The sequence below is a fragment of the Asterias rubens genome, chromosome 20, assembly GCF_902459465.1.
Source record: "Asterias rubens chromosome 20, eAstRub1.3, whole genome shotgun sequence".
NCBI lineage: Eukaryota > Metazoa > Echinodermata > Asteroidea > Forcipulatida > Asteriidae > Asterias > Asterias rubens.
Window position 1 is genome coordinate 6468157 of NC_047081.1, and position 16196 is coordinate 6484352.

Below are 16196 nucleotides of genomic sequence, written 5' to 3' on the forward strand. Positions count from 1 at the left end.
GCATTGGTTCTTATTTGAAAAGTAAACTAGTTTCCATACACAAAAAGTCAATGCGTGGTGTTGATTTATGGCAGAATCAGAGTTCTTAGATTTGTATCAGTGAATTATTATTATTGTCAGGGTGTACATTTTGGTAACTGCTCAACAAGTTAGGCATACTGACCATAAAATTGTCATTTGTAAAGAGCTATGGAGAGGTTTTTTTGAGAGGGTGTGTATTTTGGGAAGTGAACCCGGGAGGCAAGCTGGGGCAAGGGTTTGGAGCTGGGGTGCCACCCCCTTCGGTTTCGTCTCTGTCCTCAACATATCTTTTCCGTTTAATATAGACTTGTTGAAGCCTACTTTGGGAGGTGAACCCATTTTGCTTTTCTATTTTTTGTTCGAGTGTCTACCAGCTTGTACTATGTACATCAGTCAGAGTAGACCTTCATAAAGTACAGTCACTACCCGAAGGAGAGCAAAGAAAAGAGTCAGTGCACTTTTTCTCTTGTTGTGGGTATAGACGGAGGTGATACTGAATTGCATCCGGTGATTTCGAGCTTTTCAATCTTGCCGACTTGTTTACGCGAGTTGTTTTGGTTGAGTTGCGATGTTGTGGAAATGGCCATCTTTCATCCGAGGGGGCCCTCTGTCAATTGAGCTCCCCCTTTGTGCCACGTCTACCCTCCCTAGACTGGGGGAATAATTGAACTTGACACCCCCATCAATCAAATCAAAATAGGAGAACAGGACTTGCAAGTCCGTGAAACCTCGACAATACAAAGTGTAATATTAATACTGCGAAGTAAAGCCTTGAAAACTTACTGTATAACAATAACTCAGAAATATTGTTTCCTTCATACACTTACACAATTGTATTGCGTTAGCAAACTACATCAGTACATATCCATCATTTTGTTAATAATGACTGTTTGTTTTGTCACCTCGGATTCTGGTTTTGTTGAGACTTTTCCTGCCGTTTGATTGTAATGCCAACAAAGTCGCACCTTTTCGTGCATTTTGTGACAAGTGTTCCAAATTGGTTTGTAAAAAAAAAAAAAAATAAACTTCATGCATTATTCCTATACAGGACCAAAATAAAACCAAATGATCTGTCCTGAATTCTAGTTCCTTGTTTCGATTGTTTAAGCTTTAATTTCAAAGCTTATTTCAGCAGTATTAACGTAAAGGGAGAGGATATTTTTTCTCTCTTTTTTTCTTTTCTTTTTTGTAACCGTTTGATTGTTTCAGTCTTGTATAAATGTATCCTACTACATATATGTATACAATAAAACTATCCTGCGAACCACACAGGAAGAATAATGAGAAATTCAAAAACACAGTCCAAAGAAACATCAGATTAAAATATCTTACAAACCACATTCTTTTGAAGCGAATTGTTTCACATTGTTATACTTAATCAACAGCTGCAGTGCTCTTTATAAAGTAGGTTTTTATGGTAATTAATTGTTGAAGTAATTACCAATGTACAAAGCCCCCATATAAAGCACGTTACATAGTGTCAGCAGCAACTTAAAGTTACATCTCAGATGACAAAAGTATCCAACAACATTTACTGCATTTGTCCGGATACGGCATATCTGAACGTTTCAATCCCTGAAACCAAAAGATATACACTGCGAGATTACTCAAAGCAGGACAGTTCTTTTCAGAACTGAGAAGTCTCCTGAACCCCCGAACATCTACTCCGCGGTAGTAGAATAAAGCAAGACAGTTCTCCATGAACAATCTACCTGGCAAGTAGATATCTACACACACGGTGTTACCGCAAACCAAATATGTAGTGAAACCTCACCATGCAATGCCTCAAATCCTATATGAGATTATTCAAACCACACAACCTTGTTCAAATAATTTACGATTGCTACACTTGAGTATAGTCCTGAGTTTTATTACATTACCAAACCCCACAACTTTCCCTGATGTCTTTTCCAGAAAGTAAAAGCGCTGAAATGTCATCAACCCTGACCTTGGTGGGGCCGCCTAGGCGCCACGGCGAATCCGCACTTGCCTTTGAAGAATTAGTAACTATTCTGATCAATTGAAACCGATTGGCAGAAAAAGAAAACTACGAAGAAACACCAGCTTTCCTTTCGCACATACACTAACCAGATCAAGTCTGTCATAACAACGTTTGACGCGGGCTGTCTGTTTGTTTTTTGTTTTTTTGAGTGAGAGTTGACGTTTCTAATAAATCACAGCGAGGAAGTGACGTTATTCAATTCTTGTTCACGTATTATTGATGTAATTTTGAAAGTTTTTTTCATAACGGTTGTGTTCATTTTGTGTTCATTGTGACTCCAGACTTCTTCCCGTTAATCTTTTTTTTTTGTAAGGACTGGTTTAATTTTTAAAACTATGTCAGAACATTGCTTGATACACTTTCTGCTTTGATGAATTATTAATGAGCAGAATACCAGTCACAAATCGTTCATGTGACATACACTGCATAAACTGGGTGTTAAATTGGTTCTCATGTGACAACACCGACATGGTGTTAATTTCACAAACGATGTAGTTATGGGGATAAATAACACCATGTTGGTGTTGTCACATTTATAGATACCAGGAAGAATCCAATTAACACCCCAGTTCATGCAGTGTGTTAGTTGGCTGTTATTGTGAAACAAGCATACTACTTTCATGTGCTTAGCTACTCTTTGTGCTTAAACAGCTCTATGAAAGTTGGCCATTTTCACGAAAGCTTGACGCGTTTTGGAATTCAAAATACTTATTAGCATAAAAACCTACTTTAGGTATAGGCGAGTATGTCGTCCTTAACTTAAGACGGGTCCAATTAGTTCTGGGTACGGAACTTAACTCGTCCTTAGTCCTAAGATTAGTCCTAAGATAGGAAGAGTTTTGTGAAATCGACGGCTGTGCCTTTAAAGGAACACGTTGCCTTGGATCGGTCGAGTTGGTCTTTGAAAAGCGTCCTGTCACCGTTTGTTATAAAATCGATATGGTTAGAAAGATGTTGTAAAAGTAGAATACAAAATATGCCTCGAAATTGCGTGGTTTTTGTTTTACCTCGTCGGCAAACACGGTCGGCCATTTATGGGAGTCAAACTTTGACTCCCTAAATGGCCGACCGTGTTAGTTCGCGACGTAAAATGAAAACCGTGCAATATTGAGTGATACTGTGTGGATCATTATATTGTACTTTGAAAACATCTTTCAAACCATATGCATTTCATAACAAACGGTTTCAAACGCTTTTTATAGACCAACTCGTCCGATCCAAGGCAACGTGTTCCTTTAAGTGGGCAGGTAGGAGATTTGTAATGAAAATTGTGTCAACACCGTGCTCTGTAAATGGAACTTCTGTTAAAGTTTAACGCAACTGTGATTTGTCAATAACCATAAATTCCCCAAAAAGGGCGTATGAATTACAGGCGTAACAAATCTCCAGCGTATTTATGGTCGACAACCCGAAACGCCTGTGTCTGCCCACGCCGTAAATGCCTGGGTTTTGTTTTGTAAGTTGCCGCCAATTTCCCACATCCACTTTACAACAATGCTTTCCTTTGTGCCGATTCCCCCTTAAAACTGTTTATGAACTTCAGTGCACCACCGAAGCTTGCAACATTCCTGTATTTTTTTATGAGGGATTATTTTTCTCCAAGCGATCAAGTTCAGGCGCTCGGGTGAAACTTGTTTACACTTTTCTTGTTTCCTTTTGGTAATTTATTTTCTGGGACAAACATTTTCTAATGGAAGCATTCCAGAGTCGTTTGATGCTGTACGTTCTACTGCACATCGCTGAACACAAGCCCCGGCTTTGACTGCACTTTAAAAGGGAAAGGTGATTTCATGACTTTATGGGTTATGTTTAAAGTGAATTATGTATTTTTTATAGGTAGAGTAGGCTTTAAAAACATATATAATTTTTTTTTAAAGATCGGCAGTCAATTGAAGGTGATTCCAGGGCCCAATTTGATAAAGGCTGTAAGCACAAAATAATTTGCCAAGCACAAACAACAATTACTTAACAGAAACAGGTTACCAGCCACAACTACATTAAGTTTACAATTGACGTGACTGGCGCCGAACTCAGTTTCTGATCAGCAAAAGAAAGTTTGTCAATCAGTAGTTTCTGCTTAACAGCTTGATGAAATTGGGCCATGAACGAGGCTGTTTGGGCGATGTTAGGGGCGGGGTAATGGGGCGGGTTAGCTGCAATGTTTTTGCACATTTAGTGTGAATTCTTGTAACAAATATCATGGTTCAACGCACGCCCTCTTGCACGGTGGGTTGGACACACCAACCTGAATGAGGGCGCACTTCAACATGCACCGTTATTTCGGTGACCCCATGGTGACTCCACTGAGTGTTGCATCTTTGCAAGGGAGGCTCTTCCCTCATAGTTGATAGACCTAAAAAGTGTGTGCTTCAGTCAGTTTTGTTGGTAGGTTCAAGTCACTGGACACTATATTGGCATTTACTCAAAATAATCGTTAGCCTAAAAACTTACTTGGTAACGAGCAATGGAGAGCTGCTGATAGTTTAAAACATTCTGAGAAACGGCCCCCTCTGAAGTTATTGAGAGAGGTAATTTCTCACTAAAAAAAGACTTCTTTAGACACGAAGTCTTTTATGAGCATCTGAAAGCAAACAAAATTGTGCAACAAGGGTGTTTTTTCTTTCACTATTCTCTTGCAACTTCGATGACCAATCAAGCCTTTTATTAGCATCTGAAAGCAAACTACATTGTGCAACAAGGGTGTTCTTTTCTTTCACTATTCTCTTGCAACTTCGATGAACAGTTGAGTCAATCTTTTCACAGAACCGATTTGTTATTTTATACAATTATTTTGGGATACACCAAGAGGGAGAAAACTGGTCTTTGACAATTACCGAAGGTGTCAAGTGCCTTTAATACACACATCAGCGTGAAGGGCCTCATAACACACACACAAAACTCTATAACATGGCATAATAATGTTAAACAGTTTTATTCCTGTATGATAATTTGATGATGACGAACCCTACCGAGAAATATAACGAATACCCCCTACGGCAATTTGTCTGATAATGAAATACGAACTCACATCCGAACACAATAATCTCGGGTCATTTATCATTATTAACGACAATCCATAATGCATTGATACTTAGATTATGAACTTGTGCTATGATATGAGATCCGATTAAGCCCGGTTCATACTTCCTGCAAATATGCTATACGAATTTCGACGTCACAGTGCTGTTTTGACAGCGAAGTTTCGCAGGGGTTGGGCACAAATCAACTGAGATGCGAATTGACTGAAATGTCTTCCTCCTTTAGGTTTCTAATCTTCCAAGATTTGTATTAAGTCTTAGTAGTAGCTCTGGTCAGCCTAAACCAAGTCGACTGATTGATACAAATAATATGCCGAGAAAACTTAAAGACACTGGACACTATTGGTTATTGTCAAAGACCAGTCTTCTCAGTTGGTGTATCCCAACATGCATAAAATAACAAGCCTGTGAAAATTTGAGCTCGAAGTTGCGAGATAATAATGAAAGAAAAAACACCCTTGTCACACGAATTTGTGTGCTTTTAGATGGTTGATTTCGAGACTTCAAGTTCTAAATCTGAGGTCTCGAAATCAAATTCGTGGAAAATTACTTCTTTCTCGAAAACTATGTCACTTCAGAGAGAGCCGTTTCTCTCAACGTTTTATACTATCAACCTCTCCCCATTACTCGTTACAAAGTAAGGTTTTATGCTAATACTTATTTTGAGTATTTACCAATATTGTCCACTGCCTTTAAACCCGGTTCATACTTCCTGCAAATGCGAACGCGATACGAATTTTGGCGTCACGGGGCTGTTTTCGCAGCATAAGAAATTCCCTCTTCCTATAGGTTTCTAATCGTCCAAGAATAATTGTAAACAATCAATATTTGTATTTAGCCTTAGTGTTAGCTCTGTCCAGCCTAAACCAAGTTAAATGATCGATAAAAATAATATGCCGAGAATATTTAAGCGGAAGAACCACAATGAAGTATATATTTCTCATCCCATTTGTTTTGGCCAGTGTTCGCTGAGCAAAAACTACTTTTTATTGTAAGCAAACCTCCGTTTTTGAGTTTCATCTATTGTATTATAAAACCTCTGCACAGCCAATGAGTTTATACGCTTCCTGTGTATGATATGTCCCTATACTACTTTTATGCGTTGCGCTTTTCTCTGAACTTATTTGTACCAGTTGATTGGACCATACAGCAATGATTGGACTTATACGGGGACCAATTCCCTAAAGCTGCTTAACCAGAAAAAAATTGCTTTACAACTGCCTGCTATGAGCAGAAATTAGCAGGATACCAGTCGTAAAATGTACATGTGATCTGGTATAAACCTTATTCTGGTAAGCATATTTTTTGGTGTGCTTATCTACTTTGTGCTTAAAGGCAGTGGACACTATTGGTAATGACTCAACATAATTATCATCATAAAACCTTTCTTGATTACGGGTAATGGGGAGAGGTTGGTAGTATAAAACATAGTGAGAAACGGCTCCCTCTGAAGTAATGTAGTTTTCGAGAAAGAAGCAATTTTCCACGAATTTGATTTTGAGACCGCAGATTTGGAATTTTAGGTCTCGAAATCAAGCATCTGAAAGCACACAACTTCGTGTGACCATAGTGCGACAAGGGTGTTTTTTCTTTCATTAATATCTCGCATCTTCAACGACCGACATTTAACTCAAATACACAGGTTCTTTATATATGCATTTATTGAGATACACCAACTGTGAAGAATAGTCTTTGACAATTACCAATGGTGTCCGGTGTCTTTAAGCAGCTCTATGAAATTGGTCCCAGATTATCTCAATGGTCTTTCTTTGAGCTGGCTATTGTACACGATTGATGTTATAAGTATATATACAAATGTGGACTGAGCTCTAACTCTTGCCCCGTATTGCAAAGTTATATTATATAGCTTTTTGTATGGCACTCATATCCGTCACTCAGTGACATGTTTCTTGGAAGCTGTGGACATTATTAATTTCACAATAAATTTGCTGTTGAGAGCTAACTCCAATCGAACTCGGTGCAAATTATTAATTGCCTGAGAAAGTTCCGGTTTTCCTGTACACAGACTGCTCGTCCTAAAAAAACACCGAATTCCCTTTAACATCGCTTCCCTTTCCTTATCACCAGGTCCATCTTTTAATATCCAATCCCAACCCACTACTTGTTTCAATATCGCTTCGAGGGAAACAATCTGGCGTGTTGTTCTGACCTTTAACCCCCAAACGAATTATTACTCTAAGAGCGATACCAGGTCGCTGTACACAGAAAGAGTTTTTTCCCCTATTCAGCCTTTAGACAGGGCCCCCATCTGAATGATAAATGATATATGAATTATTGGTGCATGGTGTTTTCAATCATCCCATAGGTACTTAACCATTCATTCATCACCCACCTTGTCAGCTTCAAACCCATTACGGAAAGCGAAAAAATAACCGCTGGTGACTAATGATATATTGTGTCCCAACATTAGCATTTATCTCGGCTGCTCTCTTTTCTCCTCCGGTCGCCATATTCAAATTCACCCCTTGATAGCGGTGCCCTTTGCGCGGCCAGAAAATATTTGTTTTATGGTCTTTGAGGCGCAAAGCCGATGTTTAATTAATGATAATTTACGAGTTGCAGTTGTCGACCCAATGCCAATTTTCCACCGTCCCGAAGAAGATTTGTCATCGAGTGCAAACAATTCCGGCATATAAGAAATACTACATTAGGTTTTCCTCGAGAGCCATAAGCGGATTTTTGGGGGCCCAGAGATACACATATATAATCACTGAGGCTATAGTTGTCACTATCTGCATGGGGAAAATGGACATTACAATTTATGATGGCGCCACCGTGACCAGAACATATAAATTTTATATCATAAGTTGGCGGCGGCGTGTAACATCTTTACGACTTTCCGAGTAGATTTAATGCTTAATGTTCTAGAAAGAGACATTCGGCAGAAAGAAATATTGTCCTTAACATGCAATTTATTGTAGTCGAGAGAGGAGACACGTTTGACACTGTACGTACTTTAAATGTGAAACAGGAACACTCTTAAATCCATGTTGTTTAGAATAAAATAAGACACTCATCCATTCTGACGGTACAAATGTGTTTTCTTAATAAACGTGATCAATAAATCATACTATTATTTATTTTAATATTGTTTTTTTGGATGTCTTGGTTTTACCAAGCTGTGATTCTGCGAAGCTTGTGACAGGACGAGTGCGGTAAACAACTAAAAAGGTCATTTTTGTAACTCTGAAAACATCCGAAAATTGTACAGCAAAGAGAGAGACTTTGTTCGTTTTTGGTGCAGTGAGTGAGGCTTGGTAGAACCATGGAGCAAAGAATACTCCATGGTGGAACCATGGAGAAAGGAATACTCCATGGTGGAACCGTGGAGGAAGGGATACTCCATGGTGGAACCGTGGAGGAAGGAATACTCCATGGTGGAACCGTGGAGGAAGGGATACTCCATGGTGGAACCATGGAGAAAGGAATACTCCATGGTGGAACCGTGGAGGAAGGGATACTCCATGGTGGAACCATGGAAGAAGGAATACTCCGTCATGGTGGAACCGTGGAGAAAGGAATACTCCATGGTGGAACCGTGGAGGAAGGAATACTCCATGGTGGAACCGTGGAGGAAGGGATACTCCATGGTGGAACCATGGAGAAAGGAATACTCCATGGTGGAACCGTGGAGGAAGGGATACTCCATGGTGGAACCATGGAGGAAGGAATACTCCATGGTGGAACAGTTTGGTCGTCGAGTCAGAACCCAATTTCATAGAGCTGCTTAGCAGCCGATTTTGTGCTTACACTGCGATGTCCATTTTATAGCGCATCTAAAGCATAAGCGCACGATGCTAACCTTCCGGTGCTTACTGTAATTAACATGAATGACGTAGTAATGTAAATCCACGGTGAACACGCCAGCTGGCTTACTTATTTTCTTGCTTCTGTTACAGTTAGCATGAAACTTGGCCCCGTTCTGTCCTCCATGTTGTAGGCCTGATGGTCGGTACAGTAATGACATTGCCATTGTTGATAAACGAAGTCCGCCGGTTGACATGGATGGCCGAAAGTTACAAAACAATCAATATTATAGTGTTAAAAACAAAATTGTGAAAAAATCAACATTTTCTGTAACAATCCATGAGCTGAAAAATAGTTCTCTTGGGATTTGTTTAGTTGTGTAATTTCCATAGTTTTCTAACCTAGGTTTTCTAACCAGAAAACACGGGCTGTGACGTTGATCTATACTCGACTGCAAGAAAGTTTTCAGTTGACGATCTTCATGGTTAGATAGAGGGCGCTGTTGATGTTGTCTTTGTATCACGCCACAAGGTTCCAAGTTCAAACAAATCCCTTTTTATTGACGGACCGACCCGACAGACCACCCGTAGGCTTGAGCCCCCTCGATCCACCGGTAGTGACCACGGATCCTAAATAAAAAAGATTTTTGTTTTGATCGGTTTAGGATTTGTGTTCTTTTTCTCAAGTCATTTCCTTGGGGCCTTTGAGATGATATATGGGTGAATATTTCACTTTTATTACTTTGAATAGGGGGTAATAACATTTCATGAACCTTTCGGAATTGTATTTGACTTTATTTGTGCCACATAAAAGTTTTCAGAAGTGATAGGATATGACCCATTTTTATGTATTCTCTCGTAACTTATGCTGAAAGTCATTCATGTTTAATGATAACCAATCTGGGTCAACGTTAGACGGGGTGAGTTTCACTCAGTCTGGGCCCAATTTAATAAAGCCTCTAAGCACAAAAAAACCTTGCTAAGCACATAAAAGTATTGCATAACAGAAACAGGTTACCGGCTAAATTTACGTTTACACCCTGTTGTGACGGGTGCCCCGCTCAATTTTTGCTTAGCAAACACCTTTGTTACAAGCAGTGACAAAGATTTTCTGCTTAAAGGCACCGGACACCTTTTGTTATTTTCAAAGACCACGTAAAAGTTTTCAGACGTGATAGGATATCTCAATCGGTGCTATATCCAAACATGCATACAATAACAAAATCTGTGAAAATTTGAGCTCAATTGATCATCGAAGTTGCAGGAGAATAACTAAAGAAACAACAATTTTTGCTTCAAAGCTGTGCGTGTGCTTACTTTCAGGTGCATAATAAAAAGCTTCGGGCCTGAAGTAGTTTAATATTTAGAGAATCAACTGCTCTCCATTGCTCAGTTTGTATGCTACCAATTATTTTGAGAGCAATTATTACTAATAGTGTTCAGTGCCTTTAATTCAATGAATTTAAAGGCAGTGGACACTATTGGTAATTGTCAAAGACCAGTCTTCTCACTTGCTGTATCTCAACATATGCATAAAATAACAAACCTGTGAAAATTTGAGCTCAGTCGGTCATCGAAGTTGCGAGATATAAATGAAAGAAAAAACACCCATTGTCACACGAAGTTGTGTGCTTTCAGATGCTTGATTTCGAGACCTCAAGTCCTAATTCTGAGGTCTCGAAATCAAATTCGTGGAAAATTACTTCTTTTTTGAAAAATACTCCACTCCAGAGGGAGCTGTTTCTCACAATGTTTTATACTACTAACCTCTCCCCATTACTCGTTACCCAGTAAGGTTTTATGCTAATAATTATTTTGAGTAATTACCATTAGTGTCCACTGCCTTTAAGACAAAAAACAACTTTGAACGAGACTGATGTGTAACCAAAGCACTCCGTCCTCGCACAGGAGCACGATCCTCCTGCTGCCTCATCTATAAAATCAACTCCTCAAACCGAAAAAAGAGATAGATAGAGGGAGTGATTTAGAGCGGAGCCCTAACTGTTTATCCTCCATCTCTCCGTTTCTTGAAATCAATCCATTCTTCCCGGTCCATCGTGCCGAATAAATCTTTCAGACGGCAGTGGGCGCGATCTCTTGTCAGTGGAGCAGAGAATATTAACGGTCTGGCGATGAGTGAAGAGTCGGGTCTCCCGGTCGGTGTGTCTTGGGCGCCCTTTGATTAGTGAGACTGGTCTCAGGTCGAGTTGGTTCACAGCGTGGTGGTGAAGTAGATGTTGCTGTAGATGATAAAAACAAGAATCTATGTTGCAGAGATGCTGGTGGGCACAATAAGTAGCTATCATAATATATACGCTAACTAGAACAGGTTTACCAGCCAAAATAATATGTCACATGTAAAAAAAATTGTTACTGGTATCCTGCTCATTTATGTTAAGCATTAAATTGTTGAGCAATATTGTTTGCTTTTGCAGCTCCATGAAATTGGGACCTGCTCTTAAAATCCCGGGTGCGTTACACTGTCAGTCAGCAAATGCGAAATTAGCCCCTTTTTTTGTGTATTACTCTGTGTATGCATTTACTTAAAACCAAATTTTCTCTGACTTCCACGAAAATACGTTTTAAAAACATAATTTAAAGTTTGAATGGCCAGAGCAAGGTCGCTTACCCGCCGTATTTTTTACAATATAGACCGGTCCACTGTCTCAAATGAAATCCCCCGTTGCCTGTACACAACAGGCCTATTCTGTCGTGCAGTAATTATTATTTTTGGACACACATGACCCAGTCCGTGCAAATCTTCATGGGTCCGCCCCTGGAATCTAATAAAACGATTGAATGTTTGGTTAATATTCGGCCATCCATGCTATAACTAGGGCGCGGTTTGTTTATCAACAACAATGTCTTTTAAGACCTTTAACAAAAACAAATCTGTTGTATCATGGAGGTAGATGGTTGTATCATCACACGGAATGGTTGAGGTTGAAACCCAGCAGAAGGATACGAACTACTACGAATAGTTTGTACATCTACAGCTGTAACACACTTCTGGGTGAAGTCCGAGTCAAAGCATCATGGCGTGCCGATTAGGAAGCAGTGTGGTACATAAACTACAAAACTATGGCGTCCATATTCTTGACAGCTTGATTTTCCAAGATAGTCCTCGGGTTTTCAAACATGCAATGCGGTATATTTTTTAGTTTGCACTTGTACATAATGGACTATGGGGTATATAAACCATGTGGCACGATATTGAGAACGAGGTTGACTTAAAGTTTACAGTAATAAGGCCATGTCACATCACACGGGGCAAGTTTTCCAGGCAACTAGGAAGCAACCAACTACATACAATGCATGCTACAGGACCACTTCGATGGCATATGAGTAACTTTTCAAACAATGTCTTACTACCCCAAAATAAATATATGTGAACATTTAATTGTGAATGTCCTGGAACTGATGTTGCCTCGTGTGACATGGACCTTTAAAGTTTTCTGTACCGTGGTGACCACATTGCGTTAGTCTCAATTTAATTGTCAAACAATGTCTTACAATCCATCAGAAAGGTATGTGAACATTCAATTGTGAATGTCCTTACTTCGTGGAACTGGTTGCCTGTCAATTGGCCTTGTGTGATATGGAACTTCTAGTTTAAAGTGGCCATATTGTGTCAGTCTCAAATTAATTGCCTTCGTTGATGATTCATTGCGTCACTTGGATTCCTTGCCTAACATGCCAATCAGTCAGTCTGTAGTACAAATGTTATTTGCAAACTGTCTCTGTATATATCTAATGATATCATAATATCCAGGCAGCCATGTGCATCTCCATGATCCATCACATCTTCGCAGTCGCACGCCTGTCTTTTAATTGTTATTCTGTGTGGTAACCTTCTTGATGATGTTCATCCCACCATGTCTTCAAGGTTCGTCTGTCCGTCTGTCCACCCAGCAGGCTCTCTGCATGTCTGCCCCCACACCATACCAACCCCCACCTCCCGAACTCCACATCCGAGCGCCGCATGAGCCCCCCTACGATTGATTTAATTTCCCGCATGACGGGATCCGAGCACGGCACCGCATCCAACTCCAACCGAACCGAACCGCGTATTATACACCGCCTCTAAATTGTGTTATTTTGCCACCCAGCCGTTCCACATATGTCATATGTTGGTATTTTCTGCATCATTCATGCATAATCTGCGAGTCGAGCCTTTTCCACGTAGGTGTTAAAGGGCACCATATATTACGGGATGATTCAATGGTGACACAAGTTTCTTTGACGCCCGGGGTCTGACGATGAAAGCCGATTCCCTTATTATAATCCCCACACCACACATCTGCTAGAAATTGAACATGTTTTGAGTTACTGATTTAATGTGGAACTTTTGTTTTCTCTCCGAGTCAACTAAAGCTAGACCATGTGTGCTGTAGACATTGGTTAGGCATGATGGAAAGTCATTAGACCTAATTTGTGTTCCAGTTTTTTTCTGCTGAAACTAAGCTTTTGTGGATCATGTTCGATCATAGATACTTTATTCCACGACATAATGAAAACACATTAAGCTTAAGACTGCTCGTCACAAAATCAGTTCCAAGTTAAAGAGCAGGTTGCACATTAATGTTTCCAATGTTAAAATCTTCTTCGTTGTGACGTATTTCCGGATCAAAGCATTACTTCCGGATAGGATTCAAACTGCCTCTAGCTACCGGGCAATCTCGGTGGTCTATAATTGGTATGATGACACTACTCTAGAATTGCAAAGAACGCGTGGGTTCGAATCCCACCCGAGTAAAATGCATGTTGTTTTTTCGAGACATAACTCGGGAGAGTACTGAGTGTTATTAGCCTTAACACACATCGGTGTGTATGGGTAAAACCAAAATAAATACTCAATGGGAGACATTTGGGACGCTTGGTGGCAGCAGACTTACCACGTAAAATCCATTGTTCTCGGTAACGTGCGCATGCTCGGAACTAATAATAATAATAATAATAATTTATTCATTTATATTGCGCCCATTCCATAAAATGTACATAAGCGCATGACAAAATAATTATAAAAATATTAAAAATTTTACAACTACGTAAACAATGGAAATTTACCTGGTAAGTCTGCTGCCACCTAGCGTTCCAAAGTCTCCCATTACTTCCGGTTGAACCGTTCCTCTCTGATCCTCCTAGAAATAACACTCCCCAACCTGGAATCATCTTTCCATTAGCTTCTTTAGGACAATGCAAGGATGTTTTCCGTTTCTACCCGTCTTTTAATGAGTGTTAACATTTTCTAGAAATTAAATCTTCGGAACTTGTCGCACTCTAACATCCCTGGGGTCATAATTGACCCGGATCCTGAGGTCAACATAGGATCAGGTTGCCCCTAGAAACTGGTTTTAAAAAAAGAGATTGGAACTCGGATGGGCTGCGTCAGTTTGATCAAGTTCCGGGTCATGTTGACACATGCTCCGGGTTGTATTGACCTGGGGGCACTGCCCCATCTGAATCTGAAATCCGGGTAAATTCTGTTCTTTTTTTTATGAGAAAATTGAAATTGTTTAAACGACTTTTACCAACCAAAAGTACCGATGGTATAAATGCAACAAATAGTTAATGGCCTGACGTTTCGACCCTTGCAGAGTCTTTCTCGTAGGCTAATAGTGTTGTTTGTTTGGTCAGTGGGTTCTGTTTAGTTGAACTTCTTAAGTTTACCCCCTCCGTTTGAAACACATGCTTGATGACGTCGATAAGATACTATTCAATGCTGGAAAAACAACGCGTTCCTGCGTATACGGACTTGTTTACAGTGTTCAAGTATGGCAACACATTCGAACCTATACTGCAGCAATACGGGTTTAGTTCGTTTTTATAAAGTGATAGGCCTACAAATGTTAACTTGAAACAAATGGCAACATCTAGGTCCGGGGTGAAGCCACAGCTTTTGATCCCCAGTCTATGGACGGACAGACAAATGACGGACATACATGAAAAGACAAGGCATAAACGGGTGTAAGACAGAAAATAAAGTCGCTATTATTCTCATTATAATATACAAATTTACATAAAGTATGCAATGCAACGGCAGCCAAGAAATTTTCACCACAGTCACATTTAACCGATTTTGGTCTACCACGATTCTGTAGCCATACATATCGAATATTTTCCTCTCACAACAAAAGTTTTAAAATATTCTGATCGTCTTTGTATTTATCCCCCCCCCCCCTTCCAGGCCCGTGTGGTACCTAAACTCCCCATTAGTTTGTCCAATCACCGTGGCAAGTTTCAGAGCCTATATATACGCTTCCAAAAGATTGAGGTAAGAATCAGGTAGGCCTATTCAATACGAGTAATATATTGTTTATTCCTAACATAGCGTTTTACATTAAAAAATATCAAAACGCTGTACTTGCTAAAAATAGACAAGCAAAAATGCAGAAAGATTACAGATTACAAAAACAGAATGCTGCCATACTAGTCGATGATGTCATCGTCAGCCAATCACCGTGCAAGAAAACCATGCTGTCTTAAAGTTGATTTTTTTTTTTTCGTAATGGGAGTTTTGGATTAACGGTGGAAATCGCTGTATCCTGACTGGACTAGGTACGATCCGGTCTCGCTTTTAAACATTTTTGGGATGAATATGAAATAATCTATCCATATATACTAATTGGGGACTGTTGCTGTCATTCATAACGGGAACATTTGCCCCCTTTTTTTTTTTGACTTGTTTTCTTTCTTTTTGAAGCCATTTTTTAACGTACAAATTTCTCTTTTTAAAATTTGAGTTGCTACGATTTTGTTCATACAAAACGACAGATATGCTCTTCATTTCAATGTTCTTCTACATTATTTCTGTCAATATTTTTCAGATAAGGCCGAAAAAGACTGAATTTAGAAGCCCTTTTGTCTAATTATAAATTCAAACCGAGGTCACCCAACTCGTGCAGATAAATCACAAAGGAAACTTTGTATAGCGAGTGACCTGCGGGTAGACTGGAGTGGTTGGTAGCATTAAAACGTTGTGAGAAACGGCTCCCTCTGAAGTGCTCGGTTTTCGAGAGAAGTAATTTTCCACGAATTTGATTTCGAGACCTCAAGTTTAGAATTTGAGGTCTCGAAATCAAGCATCTGAAAGCACACAACTTCGTGTGACAAGGGTGTTTTTTCTTTCATAGTTACCTCGCAACTCCGACGACCAGTCGAGCTCAAATTTCCACAGGTTTGTTATTTTATGCATATGTTGAGATACACCAAGTGAGAAGACTGGTCTTTGACAATTACCAATAGTGTCCATTGTCTTTAAGCTATACAGAAAAAACATCAAAGGTAATGGTTTTTAAAAGGAAATGTACATCACTAATCTTAAGTCGTGTGCTATCTTCTTCCAAAATATCGAGGTAAGAATGTAAA